At 39.1% G+C, this 20,089-nt stretch overlaps 1 protein-coding gene across 3 annotated transcripts in view; it reads left to right on the plus strand.

Moving 5' to 3' along the window:
* The first annotated feature begins 5,979 nt into the window (after positions 1–5,979).
* Positions 5,980–20,089, plus strand: part of ssx2ipa (synovial sarcoma, X breakpoint 2 interacting protein a) — a 59,840-nt gene continuing 45,730 nt past the window's right edge. The window contains exons 1-2 of one of the 3 annotated variants that reach the window (XM_028811536.2): positions 5,980–6,154; positions 10,900–10,957. The gene's annotated coding sequence lies outside the window, so the exon portion shown is untranslated. Of the gene's footprint in view, positions 6,155–6,264; positions 6,284–10,899; positions 10,958–20,089 lie in introns of those variants that run through there. The other 2 variants (XM_028811537.2, XM_028811538.2) reach the window with 2 other exon arrangements.

Genomic DNA, 20,089 nt, shown 5'->3' on the forward strand with positions numbered 1-20,089 from the left:
GTGTCAGTGTTTGTCCACATGCCTGCATTTTGTGTCCCTTTGCTAACGTGTTTTCAGTGGCATGTGGAAGATTGCCCACTGTGATGGAGTGTATCAGTTTGTTTTGCGCTAGTAGCCGTTTGTGGACAAACCACTGTGACTTTTCTGATACTGTTGGTGGGGTCTGGCCTGTGTCAGCAATGTCGCGTGTGTGCTGTGTGCTTGCACCACCATTCTGTTTGCGCATGGCATTTCCTGTTAAGAAACATGTGTTCCCGCTATATCAGTGCTAATGAGAAGGACTCAAAGCCAAATTTCAGGGCTGCCGTGAGCCAGATGTCAAAATAATGGGTCGTGTTGCTTGTGTCAAAGCTGCCAATTGAGACCAACACCAAGCTTCAAAGGCCAAGGTGTGTGAGTTTTGTGTAACAGACAGACAGCCCTTAAAGTTTTATTTATATAGAACATATTGATCTATATACTGTATATACAAGTCAATGTATCTGTGTGTGTGTATGTATGTATGTTCCAGCATCACTTCCGAACGGCTGAAGCGATTTTCTTGAAACTTGGTACAAATATTTCTCACTGGTCGACTAAAAATACTGTAGGGTGAAATCAACCCTAACCCACCCCCTGCTGGGTAGGTTGGAGGTGATCTTGCGGTCTTGTATGCATGTTATCATCCAGTTGACACTAGGAACGACCACCAGAGGCCGAACTGGAGGCGACTGCCTCCATTTTTTATGTTTGAGCAACACCGCGCCCCTGTTGCTTTTGAAATTAAATAGAGTTGGCCGGTTCCAAGCATCAACTGGATGATAACATACATACAAGACCGGAAGACAAGAACATTAGCGAGTCTTCATTTTTTGTTAATTTATTTTTATTTTTAAAGTTGTGTTTTTTTAATCATATTTTTCTCAAAAACAAAAAACACTTTATTTTCCTCCTGGGCAACTCCGGGTATTTCAGCTAATAGGGAAATAATTACTGGCTTGAAATAGTGCTTTATTTTCAATTAATTTGTTTTTTGTCTAGTAAAAAATTACTCCTTTGTAAAGATTGTGCAAACAACGTTGACCTGCCTAACAAAAAGAAAGCGCATATAAAATCTCTGCTGCTGACTACAAAATTTGCCCAACGGAACAAACAGAAGTTGCATTACATGACACCAACACTCAAAGGTAATTTAAGATGGCGGTGCACTACTTCTGATGTTCAAAAATCTACATTTAATACTAAACTTTCTTTGTGGTCCTAGCTAGTGCAAAAATCTCATTCTGGTTTAGGATTTTATGTTTTGGTTAAAGTACTGGACTTGGTTTTCTGGTTATTCTGATTTTTTTGACTTTAACTCCTACAAATTTTTGACAAGAAATTTACCTTTTTGTCTCCTGACCAATTTGTTCTCCTTTTCATGCTGCTTTTCCCACTCTGGCAGCACCAATATTTGAACCCAACCCTCTGAGGCTGAGAGATAGCACCACTAAACAATGTGACACCTTTAAGTTATAGTTTACCCTCTTGTTTCTGAATAACTTTGAGATCTTCTTGAATATTTTGTTGCCTAGGATCTTGTTAATAAGGCAGTCAGTGTGAATTGGTTATTGTTTTTTTCTGAACTTGTTTTTTGTCTCTTAATACTTCTTCTGAATTTACCTTTCCATAACCTCACCCCACCTTTCTAATCTTTAGATCTGGTAATACTCAAAGCAGCATTCTAACTGGTGGAATGTTTATCTGAAAGCCTGACTACTTCCAGTCACTATCAACAATCCATATACCTTAGACCCTAAGTGAGTAACAATCAGAAAAAAATATAGCTATACAAAACAACAATCTATAAAAACATATCAGAAAGTAATTAAGCAACTCCTTGTAGTCATTTCCTTAAGAACAGATTAAGTCAAATTGCAAACATTCATCTGGTAAACAGTTCTTTGCCTTGTGTCTGACGTCCCATTGCCATGTAGCACATTTGTTCATAATTGTTTTACAGTCTCTTTATTACCAATATACAACAGGAATGACGTGTAATTATGTTTTTTCACGTCAGACGGCTGGAGACTGCTTGAATGTCACCAATCCTTAGTACACAATCAAATCAATCATACAAGCCACCAGTATAGTTAAAAAAAGCACAAAACAGGCAAATAAAATATTTTATAAATAGTAAACGGGACTCACTTTGCTGCTGCTCTGGATCCATGACTGTGTGTTCCTATTACTATGTCAAGCCCAAAGAGTCAAAGCCCAGTCTCTGTTCTCCCCATGACCACTCTGAACCTCTCCAATGAGCTGTGGGTCATCACAAGGGGGAGCAAATTGTGTCTAATCTGCATCTAAAGGGTAAGGTAAAGCACATCTGTTTAAAAAAGCTATTTCTCTGCTCATGCTGGACGTAAACCCTAAAGTCCTGCAGCTTACTAAGTTTTTTTAATTTGGATTTTTGGATGTTTTTGGACCTGTTTTACAAAGGGCAACTGTCTTACTCTCTTTGGCTGCTCTGAACTATTGCTAACAAAGACCCATGCTGTACTCCCAGTGCATCACGGGGGGGCTGAGCTTATGACCAAAGATGTTGGGATGTTGTACAAAAAAAGGTTTAAAGTCCAAAAACTTTTCAGTCAAATCCTGAACTGGGTTCATGCCTGAAACCCAAAAGAATTAACTCCAACATATAGTAAAACAATAACAATGATGTTAATCTTATATTCTGTATTATGATTATAAATAAAAGAAAAGGTTGTAGTTTGGGTCAACCTATCATACTTAGCAGCATATTGTTTTGTTCTGGATTATGCCTTCATGAAATGGGGCTGGCTGTGCATAGTTTTAAATATTAAAAACATCTTTCCATTTTCTAAACTCACAGTGTAACACTGTAGTGAGATGGATTGCCAATGAAAGCAAGAAAAAATGCAAAATGGGGAACCATTCCAGGGTATCAAGCCAATCCATTAGACTGTCCACTTACAGTTTAGACTGACTTTGCAGTAATCCTGGTTTCCCAAGAAAATGGCAAACCTCCCAATCTTTCATCCAAACAATACCCAGGTATTCAAACATGGAAAAAGCAGCACATGCAAGTCACTCTCCTCTAAAAAACTGGTTCAGTTTGAGATGTGTTCATGTAGATAGATAGATAGATAGATAGATAGATAGATAGATAGATAGATAGATAGATAGATAGATAGATACTTTATTAATCCCAATGGGAAATTCACAATGTATGCACATCTACAAAATAATTGTGATATACAGGTGCTGGTCATAAAATTAGAATATCATGACAAAGTTGATTTATTTCAGTAATTCCATTCAGAAAGTGAAACTTGTATATTAGATTCATTCATTACACACAGACTGATGTTTAATCAAATGTTTATTTCTTTTAATGTTGATGATTATAACTGACAACTAATGTAAGTCCCAAATTCATTATCTCGGAAAATTAGAATATTGTGAAAAGGTTCAATATTGAAGACAACTGGTGCCACACTCTAATCAGCTAATTAACTCAAAACACCTGCAAAAGCCTTTAAATGGTCTCTCAGTCTAGTTCTGTAGGCTACACAATCATGGGGAAGACTGCTGACTTGACAGTTGTCCAAAAGACGACCATTGACACCTTGCACAAGGAGGGCAAGACACAAAAGGTCATTGCTAAAGAGGCTGGCTTTTCACAGAGCTCTGTGTCCAAGCACATTAATAGAGATGTGAAGGGAAGGACAAGATGTGGTAGAAAAACGTGTACAAGCAATAGGGATAACCGCACCCTGGAGAGGATTGTGAAACAAAACCCATTCAAAAATGTGGGGGAGATTCACAAAGAGTGGACTGCAGCTGGAGTCAGTGCTTCAAGAACCACCACGCACAGACGTATGCAAGACATGGGTTTCAGCTGTCGCATTCCTTGTGTCAAGCCACTCTTGAACAAGAGATAGCGTCAGAAGCGTCTCGCCTTTGGACTGCTGCTTAATTGTCCAAAGTTATGTTCTCTGATGAAAGTAAATTTTGCATTTCCTTTGGAAATCAAGGTCCCAGAGTCTGGAGGAAGAGAGGAGAGGCACAGAATCCACGTTGCGCGAGGTCCAGTGTAAAGTTTCCACAGTCAGTGATGGTTTGGGGTGCCATGTCATCTGCTGGTGTTGGTCCATTGTGTTTTCTGAGGTCCAAGGTCAACGCAGCCATCTACCAGGAAGTTTTAGAGCACTTCATGCTTCCTGCTGCTCACGAACTTTATGGAGATGCAGATTTCATTTTCTAACAGGACCTGGCACCTGCACACAGTGCCAAAGCTACCAGTACCTGGTTTAAGGACCATGGTATCCCTGTTCTTGATTGGCTAGCAAACTCGCCTGACCTTTTCCCCATAGAAAATCTATGGGGTATTGTGAAGAGGAAGATGCAATACGCCAGACCCAACAATTCAGAAGAGCTGAAGGCCACTATCAGAGCAACATGGGCTCTCATAACACCTGAGCAGTGCCACAGACTGATCGACTCCATGCCACGCCGCATCGCTGCAGTAATCCAGGCCAAAGGAGCCCCAACTAAATATTGAGTGCTGTACATGCTCATACTTTTCATGTTCATACCTTTCAGTTGGCCAAAATTTCTAAAAATCCTTTTTTTGCATTGGTCTTAATTGATATTCTAATTTTCCGAGATACTGAATTTGGGACTTTCATTAGTTGTCAGTTATAATCATCAACATTAAAAGAAATAAACATTTGAAATACATCAGTCTGTGTGTAATGAATGAATCTAATATACAAGTTTCACTTTTTGAATGGAATTACTGAAATAAATCAACTTTGTCATGATATTCTAATTTTAAGACCAGGACCTGTATAAAGGTAAATTGAGTAAACATTTGAACACTCTGGAATTTATTAATCAGATTTTTGTCATATGCATTTTAATGTTTTTTTGGGCATTTTTCCGCCTGAATCCACACTAAATTTTATAATGCAGGTCACAATCACGCGCATAACATTGCAATTTTGATTCAACAATTATCCTATAATGATACCGAAAACTTTATTAACTGTAAAAGCAGAGAAGGGGAGATCATGCTAAATCTACATTGACTATGACCGAGTCAAAAGCTGCGAGGCATCGTTTCTTTAATACTTAGCAAAAACACTCATATGATGTAGCAGTAAACTAAATGATTAAATAATTGCTCATGTGATGCAGGGCTAGCTTCTGGGGGTCATTTGGCCTCCCAAAATATCAAGCTTTTAACTCACTACGGCAGTGCTTCCCAAACTCGGTCCTCGTTGTTTTTCATTGAGGAGGTCTTGCCTTCCATCCAAATCCACAAGCCCTAAATTGCGGTTTATTATATGAGTGAATGCGTGCACGGAAACTGCGATGTACCGGCGTCCCTGCCCGGATTAGTTCCTGATGTTACGACACGCCCTAGCAGATTAGCGCATACCCACCAAAGCCCGTACATAAACGTCACAATTCTTTACAAACCTTACAAAGGTTTTTAAAAGTTGGTTATGCCAAGTAAACTTTCACCGAACCGGTATGTACAATAAATACAGCCACCCATACACTCCCACATTTTCTAACCCACTCGCATGTTTCGTAACAAACTCATCCTTTAAGAAAAATGGAGCCGATAAGAAATCACCGGGGAAAGGGATAGCGGTGTGAACACCTGTTGCTGGTGTAGCCTCGCTCGACGTTATAAGGAATGCCAAAAGACAGTACACGTCCAAATGTAAGACGATTAATGAAGTAAGATATGCATAAACGGCACACTAAACAGAACATCATATTTGATCATTAATTGATATTTCACGCCGGTTCCTTACGATAATACACTAGCTTTCTCAGCTTCATGTTTCTCGGCTACAATCTAAACCTATAATATTGGGCAGCACTGGTTGCTCGGCAACCGTTTATCCAATAGCGCGAGTTGTCTGTTGTAAGGTGACGGAGTCTGCATGCTTCAAACCTGCTGCTGCTGCTGTAACTGGTGTAGGGGAGGGGTGACGCGCTGAGATCAGCTGCGGTCGTGGTGTTGATCGTGAGGAGATTACATTAATAACTACTCACAGAGTCGGATACGGAGGGATAAAACATTCAGCATTTGTTTACTTGTGCAAACCAGGAAGACTCTTCGGGAGTACGTCATTCAAAAACATGTAGCGTAAGTAACGTATATTGACTAGAGTATTAAAGAACCCGAATGTTATTTTTTTAAGACGGACAGCTGCAGTGCTAAAACTCCATGCAGACAGACAGCCTTGTCTGGTGTTGCGGTCAGAATAAGTAAAAGGTATGTGGTAGGTAGTAGAGGTTAGCATTTTAGCTTGTTTGAATGCCCCTCAAATGTTCGTTTGGTGGATCATTTTATTTTTCCGTTTAATCTCCGATAACTTCGTTTTTTGTAGTTTAAAAGTTAAGTATAGTCTAAACGATCTACTTTTAAGGTGACACAATTTTGATTTTCTTTTTCATTCTGCTAATCTTATACCTCTCTCCGTTAAAATCTTTAAAAATGCTAGAGTAGATATAATTTAAGATCTGCTGCTATTGGCCTCTTGAATTTTGAGGGAGCCTTTACCGCCCCCTCCCTTTTTTTTTTTTTTTTTTTTACTTTTACTAGCTGTCTGTAGGAAAGTGTTATCGCAATGATAGCGCATATATTATGTAGGGATGTGTTCAAAAGTCCACCCTTATTGTAGTTGCATCATGTTTTATCCACTCAAGTTTGCCTGAAGAACCGCGGTTTTAGAGGGTATTTAAAAAACTGAAAGCATGTTCGTTAAACGTCTGTCTCTTAAATGTAATTTGAAACGTGATGAGATGACCTTTCGAACCTGCCTGTCTGAAAACTTTTGTGCGATTTTATTGTCTTTTTACCTTATTTTAAATTGTTAGAACAGACATTCATTGGTGGTATTCGTTAATAGTCTATCAAGCTGTGCTTAAGTCAATAATGTGGTATTTAGGTCCCTTTCCCTATTTTACCACTAAAACAGTTAATGTTTCATTTGTGCAACAATTCATTGAATGATGCAGTGTTCGATTAGCGGTCGTCCGAGACGTTGGTATTTTGATATTGCTATGCTTTCATTAATATTGGGTCTGGGTGTGAGAGTGGAGTAAAATAATGTATACATGTTACATTTAACCAGTTACTTGATATATATTGCATTTATTTACTGATAAATATTTTTTCTGCCTTCAGACATTTTTAACTTTTATTAGTAAGTAAACTTATTCTCTTGCAAAGAACCTTGCTGCTTGAGGTTTGTTGCTAGTCACTGAAGATTTTTAAATTTTAAATTTATTTTTCTTTGCAAATATTCTTTCCTCGTGTGCTGTGCAGGTGGTCTCATTTTGTTTTGCTTATTCACTAGGCATGATCACTGATGTTTCATCTTCATGACAGTATGGGTTACTTGATAATCATGGTGGGGAGCACAAAGCATAGGGCCCCCCTTAAGGTAGTAATAAAGAACTAGGCTGAAATACTGTCAAATAAGATTTGTGATACCATGTGCCTGTTTGAACATTAGTGTATTTTATCCAAATAACAGACCTGGGGCCTCATGTATGAACAGTGTGTATGCACAGAAATCTTGTATACACCTGTTTCCACGCACACTTTGAAATGTATAAAAACTAAACTTTGTGTAAAGCCATGCACATTTTCACGGCAGCATCACATCATGTGTACGCATGTTTCTGTTTGGTTATGCAAACTGGCAGCACCCAGCGTCAAACCAATAGCACTGTTTCTGTGTGGTCTCCCTTTTGCATCAATGACGTGGGATTGTTTATCAAATACACCAAAATTAATTCCAAATCGTTTACAGATTTAATTCAGTTGATTGTAATCATTCTGTAAAAATATAATGGTGCAGGGAATGGCCAAACTATTCCAACTACCATGGCTGCTTTAGCGTTGTTAGATGACATTGCAAATGGAAGAATTAGTGCATATTTATAGGTGATGACGACTGGCTTCTAAGTTGGTTTTTTATTTCCAAGAGCTGTCTTCGTGAAGCTGTGTGTTGATCTGACGCTGGCTTTGCAAAGGCAGAATTTGAGGAATTGTGCTCTACCTGATCCTTTGCCATTTCTGTCCACTCTCTGGTTTTTAGCCACAGGAGCTTTTCAATGTGAACTTGCTGACCAACTGGATATTTCACAGACATCACTGAATCACACCATGCCAGACAGAAGATTTCCTTATACTGCGGTTGAACTGGAAAACCTCAAAGCGCAATTTCGCAGCAACTTCCGGTTTTCCAAATGTAATCGAAATGGTCAGCTGCACGCACATTGCTATTGCAATGACGCTGGACAAGATACATCAGTCAGTAATGAATCACCAAAAGAATGCGCTGGACTTGCATCATCTGTAGTATGAGAGCCTATAAAAATTGCAGCTCTGCACAGTCGCAGGTGCTTTTTCTAACTAGTGTGGCAAAAGGCAAGCAGTTCTTTTAAAGATAGCGAGTCACCTCAAAGACCCATGTAAAGAGCAGCAAATCTATCCGTCGTGGGTGCCAACACTACTCTATAAAGAGTGTTTCAACTTTGTTTGAATGTAATAAACAGAATCTAAAAACAAGTAATCAAATGCACCATTTATTTTTTAACCATTTAATTTGTGGTATCATAAAGTACAGCCCTTGTATTCCCTTGTTCATTGGCCACAACTCTTATAGCATCCACTATTGCATTTTTTGTGACTCCAGAACAGCGTCCATTAGCACACAGCCACATGGGCACCCAGCAGTTTCCAAGGCAGAGGTGTGGGTGCAGCCACAGCCCAAAGATGTGCAGGGCACAGCAGCACCATCATTGAGTCATGATTGTCAGTGTTTGTAATATTGTCCGAAACAGAATAAACAGATGGTGGGCTGTGACTCACCATTTCACGGCAACTTTAATATCTGACCACTTTTTATTTTGGGAATTGTATGTCTTTCTGAACTTGAACTTTTGAGTGTCTCCACCACGCTGTATTACTCCGTAGCTTCCCTTTGTGGTTGATTCCACTGCTTAAGCCAACAAATAGTACGTTTTTCCTTACCTCTGCTTTGCATTTGCTGAAATTCTTTTTTTTGCATGTGCTTTTTGCCATTGTCTTTTAACAGAGCACTGAACGGAAGGGGCTATTTATATTGATTTGCGTATTCAAATCTGTGAAATTCTAGGAGGAGTAGGTGCATGGTCTTGCATTAAATTTCACGTTCATTGGGATTTAAAAAGGGGAATTGCATGGAACTTGGCGTATGCACAGTTTTATGGATCTGTATTTTTTTTATAGCATGCATGCATTTCTATTTTTGTCCGTACTCCATGTTCTTGTGTGAATTCTATGCACTGCATTATACACAAGGCCCCTATACTGGAAACAAAAGTAATTTTTATAGATATAGTGGGGAAAATAAGTATTGAACACGTCAACGTTTTTCTCAGTAAATATATTTCTAATGGGGCAATTGATATGAAATTTTCACCGGATGTCGGTAATAACCCAAGTAATTCACACATACAAAGAAATCAAAATAAAAAATAAGTCCATAAATTGTTTTTTTTCTCTCCAAAATAGCTTGGTGAAATACTCAAAAATATTTTTTTTAATAAGTTACTTACCCCATTTAGATTGTAGTAATGGCAGAGAAAATATCTGAATCTCATGTTTTTGTGCAGAATAGTGAGTTTTGTAAAGTTTATGATAAATTACAAGCCAATGGTGAACAATGCTGTACAACTGAAAAATGTCTATGGAAGAAATGGGGGAAAAAAAAAAAATCTTGCGTTATTCATGTTGCGTAATCCATTATGCAAGTACAGTACCAGTGGGCTATTCCTTATTTGAATAACCATTTGTATAAAAATTTGAGTGTTAGACAGGCAGTGTGATGTAGTGGTTAAGGCTTTGGACTTCAAAAGATTGTAGATTCAAACTCAACTACCGGCCCTGTGTGACCATGAACAAACAAGTCACTTCATCTGCCTGTGCTCCACTTGGAAAAAAGAAATGTAACCAGCTTGACATTCTCAAGTGTTGCAAGTCGCCTTTGATAAAGGCATCAGACAAATAATAAGCAATATTAAGAATTGTATAATGCTTATGGAATGTGCAGAAGTAAAATAATTCAATTTTAAACAGTATGTTTTTCTTTTTTTGTCATTTAAGTAAAGAATGCAAGTTTATTTTTAAACACTTTACTGCAAATGGAAGGGTGTAAAAACTCCATAACAAATAAAAGGCTACAAAGTTGTGAGGAAGATGATGAAGCACTGGGGAGCATCAAATAAGCAAAGACATCTGGACGAGTATGTTTCTGTCAGCAGATATTTAAAAATGTTACTACCTTTTTTTTTTTTAACAAATCCTTTTAAGATTTCTGTCTCTTCTTTATTTTTCAGTTTGAAACTGAAATACTTCCAAACTGCTGAAGTTTCCACTTGAGTGTCAGTTATCTTCTTTTATTCTTATTAAAGTTTATTTAAATGCACTACTGGGGAAGCATCCCCAACCAAACTTTCCTGAAACCCTACTGTTGTGCCAAAAGCAATAACTGCAACTAATGTCAGAAATTGTCCAATCCTTACTTGGAAGAACGCTGTCCAATTAAATCAGTTTACTGAGATTTGGAAAACGTATATAGTGGGGGTGCACAGCCTTAATTCCCCTGATTGATCAATCCAGGTTGAATCGGTGATGCCTGTGGGTTGTTTAGTGTTAGTGTTTGTTCTATTGTTTATAATCCTGCTCATTTTTGATGTTCACATTTTCACTGCTACTACCTGATTAGATTTCACCAATGTATAGTATTCCGAGTACTATTGGTAGCTTATTTAACTGTCTGATGGCATTTATACTACTCGTGTGTAAGTGTTTATAAATTTGTTCACCTCCTGTAGAACTGGGAATAATCTGGAGTCGGGAGTCATTTGCAGAAGACAGGAAGAAAAATGCAAGGTAACTTTATATTAAAAAACTCACTTATTAAAAACTCTGTACGCAGGCAGGCAGTGTGGTGCAGTGGGCTTTGGACCTAGGACTTGGAGCAATGAGGTTGTGGATTCAAATCCTGCTACTGACATTGCATGACCAAGAGCATGTCACTTCACTTGCCTGTGCTCCAATTGGAAACAGAAAGAAATGTAACCAATTGTATCTCAAATGTTGTAAGTCATGTTAAACACACCAGCCAAATAAGTAGTAATAACGTTAGGTCACTGAAGCTGCTTAGTCTTGAACATGCTATGTACAATTACACATTAGTAAAATATTCCTGTATTAGTTCAATTTCCACTCTTCCTAGTAACTTGGCTTTTGTTGATGTTGATGGTCAGTGTTTCTCATCAGTTTTTTTTTTTTTTGGCAACCAGTCAGTTCTAACTTTGCATTGCATTATCCTTTAACTTATTACAATGTCATTTACAGGCTGTACTTTTCTGCTTCCCATGAAATTAATTGAATAATTTTACGTTTGAAAGGCTTATTTTCTGTAGTGCTTGAAATGGAAGAAAATAACTGCCTGTTGTATGGTTTGAAGGCTTCTTAAACAAATGGGGCACCCAAATTAAAGTCAACAGATGAAACTGTATATTACTGCTTTTGAACTTCTGAGTTGCACAAAAACACAGCCAGAAGAGAACCGGGTAAAGAGACTTTTATAATGGCACTTGACGAAACAGTATTGTAGCTTTATTCAGACACACAGCAACCTTGAACAACTTAGTAGTTTTGCTCCATTGGTGGATTAAAAAAACTCAAAGGTGTCTTTCTTGGAAGTATTTGTTTGAAGGGAGGCAGGAGCAAAGCCATAGCGGGCTAATAGTGTTCTTTTAAAAGTCGTCTTTGCTAGGGAGCTTACAGTGCAGGTGCTTATACTTGGAATGTAGATTCTTTAAGAAGAATAGTCTTTTTCCGTGATCATATTTTGTCATTTAGTTTTCAACATTTGCTATCGTGTGTGTCCATATAAAATGTTATTTTTTTTCTTCCCCTCATGTTTGCTTTGTTTAAATTAGCTAATAGATTTGCAGGTGCTGGTCATAAAATTAGAATATCATGACAAAGTTGATTTATTTCTGTAATTCCATTCAAAAAGTGAAACTTGTATATTAGATTCATTCATTACACACAGACTGATGTGTTTCAAATGTTTATTTCTTTTAATGTTGATGATTATAACTGACAACTAATGAAAGTCCCAAATTAAGTATCTCGGAAAATTAGAATATTGTGAGAAGGTTCAATATTGAAGACACCTGGTGCCACACTCTAATCAGCTAATTAACTCAAGACACCTGCAAAAGCCTTTAAATGGTCTCTCAGTCTAGTTCTGTAGGCTACACAATCATGGGGAAGACTGCTGACTTGACAGTTGTCCAAAAGACGACCATTGACACCTTGCACAAGGAGGGCAAGACACAAAAGGTCATTGCTAAAGAGGCTGGCTGTTCACAGAGCTCTGTGTCCAAGCTCATTAATAGAGAGGCGAAGGGAAGGACAAGATGTGGTAGAAAAAAGTGTACAAGCAATAGGGAGAAACGCACCCTGGAGAGGATTGTGAAACAAAACCCATTCAAAAATGTGGGGGAGATTCACAAAGAGTGGACTGCAGCTGGAGTCAGTGCTTCAAGAACCACCACGCACAGACATATGCAAGACATGGGTTTCAGCTGTCGCATTCCTTGTGTCAAGCCACTCTTGAACAAGAGACGGTGTCAGAAGCGTCTCGCCTGGGCTAAAGACAAAAAGGACTGGACTGCTGCTTTCTGATGAAAGTAAATTTTGCATTTCCTTTGGAAATCAAGGTCCCAGAGTCTGGAGGAAGAGAGGAGAGGCACAGAATCCACGTTGCGTGAGGTCCAGTGTAAAGTTTCCACAGTCAGTGATGGTTTGGGGTGCCATGTCATCTGCTGGTGTTGGTTCATTGTGTTTTCTGAGGTCCAAGGCCGACGCAGCCATCTACCAGGAAGTTTTAGAGCACTTCATGCTTCCTGCTGCTGACGAACTTTATGGAGATGCAGATTTCATTTTCCAACAGGACCTGGCACCTGCACACAGTGCCAAAGCTACCAGTACCTGGTTTAAGGACCGTGGTATCCCTGTTCTTGATTGGCCAGCAAACTCGCCTGACCATTTTCTATGGGGTATTGTGAAGAGGAAGATGCAATACACCAGACCCAACAATTCAGAAGAGCTGAAGGCCATTATCAGAGCAACATGGGCTCTCATAACACCTGAGCAGTGCCACAGATTGATTGACTCCATGCCACGCCGCATTGCTTCAGTAATCCAGGCCAAAGGAGCCCCAACTAAATATTGAGTGCTGTACATGCTCATACTTTTCATGTTCATACCTTTCAGTTGGCCAAAATTTCTAAAAATCCTTTTTTTGCATTGGTCTTAATTGATATTCTAATTTTCCGAGATACTGAATTTGGGACTTTCATTAGTTGTCAGTTATAATCATCAACATTAAAAGAAATAAACATTTGAAATACATTAGTCTGTGTGTAATGAATGAATCTAATATACAAGTTTCACTTTTCAAATGGAATTACTGAAATAAATCAACTTTGTCATGATATTCTAATTTTATGACCAGCACCTATACAGACATTGCTTGGCTTGTAGTCAAAGTTGTTTAGTAAGCTTACATTTTAATAATTTTAAGTTGAATAGGACAATTCATTTTATTACTTCTTATGATTTATTACCAGTTTTGAATTCTAATCATAAGATAGTTGTATTGTTGATTACATTGTTAACGATATTATTTTTCCATATGGAATGCATCTTGACATGAAAAGGTATATTTTTTTGTTTATAGTTGGGCTCAGGGTTGTAAAATGTATACTAGAGTTAAGAAAAAGTAATCTAAGTAGCCAGGTGAAGTATTCAAAGTTCCTAGCCCTGAGCTTGGTAATGTTGTTATATTGCTGGAAGGGGGTGCTGCCTAAATTAGTAGCAAGCTATCATTACCTACTGTATTTGTAAGGATTTAAATAGCGTCGTTCTTGCATCATAAGTATTTAACAATGGTTCAAAATAAATTAACGGCTCATAAGCACCTCATTCTGTTTAGGTCCAGTGCAGTTCAGCTTCTCGGGTGCTTGGCCTTTTATAGGTAAAGAAATAGTAATGGTGCATTTGGAAAATTTCGTACAAAATTTCTTGGTATTGAAAGGTGATGAGAAGGCATTTTGGATAGTTCGAGAAGCAAGTGAAAAAGCAATAAAGTTACTATACAAACACTTAATTTCCATTGGCATTTAATGTTGAAGTCCTCAACGATTGTCATGTTTTTTTAATACAATAATTTAAATTATAATTAAAATATTTATTTATTTTAGTTCAGAGTGCTTAACAAAATGTTTCATGGTTAAACCTTTTATATCTAGGTCACTTAGATATGATGTAGCACAGACACATCCGTCAGCTTTTCTGTATGCAGCTAATGCCATCTGGAGAGAAGGGATTAGTGAAAATGAACAAAAGAGTGTTATGATGATTTCCACTTGTGTTCTCGTGAAGCAGATAGCTTCTCGTGAAGCTTCAAAATAGGTTCTGAAGACCTTGAATGCTTGATATTTCAAACTGGGTATAGAAAAATAATAAAGCTTTTTTTTTTTTTTAACGTTACTACTTTGTTACATTATCAGACCTGCTTTGTGCTGCAATTTACATTTATTTGTTTTAATAGGTCTTTTTTTGCATTTGAATCTACATGAAATAATCTTTGTAAATCTTGAAGATTATACCTAAGGTTTATTAAACCCTGTAAACATGAAAGGCTTATGTAAGGATAAGGATAATCAAAGATATTATGAAGTAATGTTTTGTATATTTTAAACTGTTTCTTATAAAACTGTTACATGTTGATTTGTTGCAAAGTTTCTAATGAGGTAGCCTTTTGCTACTTAGTGCTTGGAAGTGCTCAGAAGAGTATACAGTAATCCCTCGCTATATCGCGCTTCGCCTTTCGTGGCTTCACTCTATCGCGGATTTTATATGTAAGCATATTTAAATATATATCGCGGATTTTTCGCTGCTTCGCGGGTTTCTGCGGACAATGGGTCTTTTAATTTCTGGTACATGCTTCCTCAGTTGGTTTGCCCAGTTGATTTCATACAAGGGACGCTATTGGCAGATGGCTGAGAAGCTACCCAGCTTACATTTCTCTTTCTCTTGCGCTGACTTTCTCTGACCCTGACGTAGGGGGATTGAGCAGGGGGGCTGTTCGCACACCTAGACGATACGGACGCTTGTCTAAAAATGCTGAAAGATTATCTTCACGTTGCTATCTTTTGTGCAGCTGCTTCCTGAAACGACATGCTGCACAGTGCTTCGCATACTTAAAAGCTCGAAGGGCACGTATTGATTTTTGTTTATCTCTCTCTCTCTCTCTCTCTCTCTCTCTCTCTCTCTCTCTCTCTCTCTCTCTCCCCCTGCTCCTGACGGAGGGGGTGTGAGCTGCCGCCTTCAACAGCTTTGTGCCGCGGTGCTTCGCATACTTAACAGCCAAACAGCCCTATTGATTTGTTTGGTTTTTTCTCTATCTCTCTGACAGCCTGTGCTCCTGACACGCACTCCTTTTGAAGAGGAAGATATGTTTGCATTCTTTTAATTGTGAGACGGAACTGTCCTCTCTGTCTTGTCATGGAGCACAGTTTAAACTTTTGAAAAAGAGACAAATGTTTCTTTGCAGTGTTTGAATAACGTTCCTGTCTCTATACAACCTCCTGTGTTTCTGCGCAAATCTGTGACCCAAGCATGACAATATAAAAATAACCATATAAACATATGGTTTCTACTTCGCGGATTTTCTTATTTCGCGGGTGGCTCTGGAACGCAACCCCCGCGATGGAGGAGGGATTACTGTAACCACAATATATTTAAAAAAAAAAAAAAAACTTGCACACTAAAATCCTGCAGGCTTAAATCCTTCTGTTGGGTGTACTAGCATTATAAATACAGGGCTTTGGCAGGTGCACTGGGCTATACAAGAATACATACCCTTTGGTTATTGTATTTATGACATACTGTGTCGTAAAAGGAAATTTCACCTCTAAGTCTTACAGAATGCCAGTTCTGTATTGGATTTCTTCTGAACAGTTTCAATTTCCACTTCTATGCATGGCCATTCCTTATTGATGTGGTCTGTTCAAACATAGCCTGTAAATATTATTATAGTAGTATAGTTCAGTTTCTTCAGCAAAGTGTATAATGAGGTAGGCATTTGCTACTTAGTACAGTTATTAGCGCTTGTTTTAACAGCTATGATCAGTCCTTAATAATTCTTTGTATTTATATAGTGCTTTTCTCACTACTCAAAGAGCTCAGCAATCGCAGGTTAAGGGCCTTGCTGAAGGGCCCAACAGAGCAGAGTCCCTTTTGGCATTTATGGGATTCGAACCGGCAACCTTCTGATTGCCAGGGCATATCCCTAGCCTCAGACACATGAATTTTAAAGTGCAAGGTTTTTTTTTTTTTCTTTTTGTTTTTTTTTTCAAAATACTTGCAGTAAACTAATACATTTTCCTTTCTATAATTTATTTGCAGAATATGATTCCAAACCTTCCTTTTTATAATCCTGCTTTCATGCAGTTTGTGTACCAGCAAATAAAATTTAAACTGCTTAGGCAAGGTTTAGCTGCCAGCACTTGCTTCAGTAAGCCGTCCCCAAATCTAAATACACCGTATCGGACAGGAAGCACATTTCAAAGTACAGGTGCATAGCAAGGTGCTACTGTGCAAAATTAATGTCAATATGGTTTATATGTTTATAAATTCCTCATTTAAAGAAGAAATATACAGAAATAATCTCTCACTCTTCATCACCATCTGCAATACACACAAAAGGCCCACTATAAAATCAAACCACCATACAATATGTAATGTTAACTGTGGCAAAATGGCTAGCATTACCTTTCACCACTGTAAGCACATTTCATTAAAGTTTTACTTAGTAAAAAAATCATAGAAATCAACCTATAAGGATAAGTGTCTGTGTACCTTTTGTCCTTTTGGTTGCTGATGTCTGTCATTCAAAAAGTGAATACACTGTCATTCAAAAAGGTATACACACATCTGAATCTGTTCCTCGGAGAGTCGCAATCATGGCAGCTGATGGAACAGTCCTTACGGAAGACACTGCAGTTGTGACCCGCTGGGCTGGCTACTTTGAGCAGTTGTTCAAAGCTGATCCTCCGGCTACGACGTTGGATATCTCTGGGTCCACAGTTCTAGAGGCTGATCCTCCAATTAGCTGTGAACCACCCAATCTCACTGAGATTGCACAGATGGTGAACCAGCTGAGGGGGGGAAAGGCTGCAGAGATCTGTGGTATCTGGGGTGAACTCCAGGCTGGTGGTAAGGCTGTCCTCCTGGCATTGCAAGCAGTCTTTGCTTCCATTTGGGAGACTGGCATCATCCCAACTGACTGGAACATGGGACTTGTCATCCCTATCTGGAAAGGGAAAGGTGATCGCCTGGATTGCAGCAACTACAGAGGGATAACACTGCTCTTGGTGCCGGGTAAGGTCCTTGCTAGGTTCGTCCTCAATAGGATCCGTGTTCACTTGCTCACCTACCATCAACCGGAACAGTCTGGTTTTACGCCTAAGAAGTCTACCATCTACCGCATCCTGGCACTGAGGGTTCTCATAGAGCACAAACGTGAATATCGACAGAGTTTCTTTGCAGCGTTTGTCGATTTTCGCAAAGCGTTCGACTCAGTTGATCGAACTGCCCTGTGGGACATCCTGAGGGTTCACGGGATCCCCTCGAGGTTGCTGGATATCATGGCTGGCCTGTACACTGGTACTGTGAGAGCTGTGCAGAGCGGAGGCAGGACCTCTGCGTTTTTTCCCAGTTGATTCTGGGGTTCGTCAGGGGTGTGTTCTTGCTCCTGCTCTGTTCAATGCTTGTATGGACTGGGTATTGGGTAAGGTTGTGCGGCCCAGCGGCTTTGGGGCATCTATTGGTGAAGAAAGATTCACGGATCTTGACTTTGCTGACGATGCTGTGATCTTCACTGAGTCAATGGAGGCTCTGATCGGGGCTCTCGAGAGACTGAGTAAGGAGTCTGAGTGTCTTGGCTTGTGAGTGTCCTGGATAAAAACCAAGATCCAGGCCCTTAATGACCTCTTGGGCACAGCCATCAGCAGTGTGTCTGTTTGCGGAGAGAGTGTTGACCTTGAGAGGTTTACTTACCTTGGCAGTGACATTCATGTCTCTGGTGACTCTTCCTATGAAGTCAGTAGATGGATTGGGAGAGTATGGGGGGGGTCATGAAGTCGCTGGAAAGGGGTGTGTGGCGCTCCCGATATCTATGCAAAAGGATGAAGGTCCAAGTCTTTAGAGTCCTGGCGCTTCCTGTCTTACTATATGGTTGTGAGACGTGGACGCTATCCAGTGACCTGAGACAAAGACTGGACTCCTTTGGTAATGTGTCTCTCTGGAAAATCCTCGGGTACCATTGGTTTGACTTTGTGTCGAATGAGCGGTTGCTCATGGAGTCTCGAATAAGGCACATTCCCTGCATTGTGAGGGAGCGTCAGTTCCGGCACTACGGCTATGTGGCACATTTCCCCGAGGGTGATCCGGCTCATAAGATCCTCATTGTTGGGGACCCAAGTGGCTGGACCAGGCCAAGGGGTTGCCCACGTAACACCTGGCTGCGGCAGATAGAGGGTCATTTCCAGAGGGTAGGATTGGACCACGTGCCTGCCTGGGGGGTTGCCAACTGGGATCCCGAGCTGTTTCGACGTGTAGTGGGTGCGGCAATGCACTGTACCAGTGCATGCTCCCCAACTTGACTTGACTTGACTATACTTAGTACACACACACACACCAAAGTCTTGCTTTGTTCTTTATTGGTGATATACATTCAAGCTAAACTGCAATAAAACATTTTAGAACAATTTAATAATCAGATTTTATATAAAGCACCAGTAATTTTATTGGAAATTAATTACTTCCTTATGGATGAAATTGCCTTGCTATTCACAATATAATTAGGCATATGGCAAATCATATACAGTGAATTAGTCTATATTTAATGCATATACCCTGACTTGTAATGGATGTAAAACTATAGATTTTATATGAGAGTAGAAAACTCCTACCAGTTGACAATGCAAAGGAACTTCATGATATAATTCTCTCAGCTGTACAGTATTAATTGACGGAAAATATATATGAGTTTAAATTCAAAGTTATAACTTACATTAGTGATCAATTTAACAACTGTATTTCAAAATGTGTACAGTGATCTAAGATTTTCATTTGGAAATGGCACTGTAGAAATGTATAATACTAATTACCTTGCAAGAACAAACAAGCCAATTCATCAGTCATTTATAATTTCAATACATTTTTAATATGAAGTTTAAACTAATTAGACAAGAAAACAATTAAGCACATTTTTCAACATCTATAACAGTCAAACTAACTCTTTAGATTGTTTAAACAGGTTCATACTGTCTTATAGGCAAATTCAAATTTAGTGAAGTATTCTTGTTGCCTACAATAAAGCAGACTATAAGTTAATCAATCTCTCTAGTTTTAGAAAAGGAACATTTGTTGTGCACTGCATCCACTAACTAAGTAAGCAGCAGGAGAAGCAGTGACAATTTTTGATGACCTGGTGTGTATTGTGTTGTTTTTATATGAAGCAATCAAGATACTATATACAGTGATCCCTCGCTATATCGCGCTTCGCCTTTCGCGGCTTCACTCTATCGCGGATTTTATATGTAAGCATATTTAAATATATATCGCGGATTTTTTGCTGGTTCGCGGATTTCTGAGGACAATGGGTCTTTTAATTTCTGGTACATGCTTCCTCAGTTGGTTTGCCCAGTTGATTTGATACAAGGGACACTATTGGCAGATGGCTGAGAAGCTACCCAACTTACTTTTCTCTCTCTCTCTCTCTCTCTCTTGCGCTGACTTTCTCTGATCCTGACGTAGGGGGTGTGAGCAGGGGGGCTGTTCGCACACCTAGACGATACGGACGCTCGTCTAAAAATGCTGAAAGATTATCTTCATGTTGCTATCTTCTGTGCAGCTGCTTCCTGAAGCGACATG

Source organism: Erpetoichthys calabaricus, chromosome 10, assembly GCF_900747795.2.
Source record: "Erpetoichthys calabaricus chromosome 10, fErpCal1.3, whole genome shotgun sequence".
Classification (NCBI taxonomy): Eukaryota; Metazoa; Chordata; class Cladistia; order Polypteriformes; family Polypteridae; genus Erpetoichthys; species Erpetoichthys calabaricus.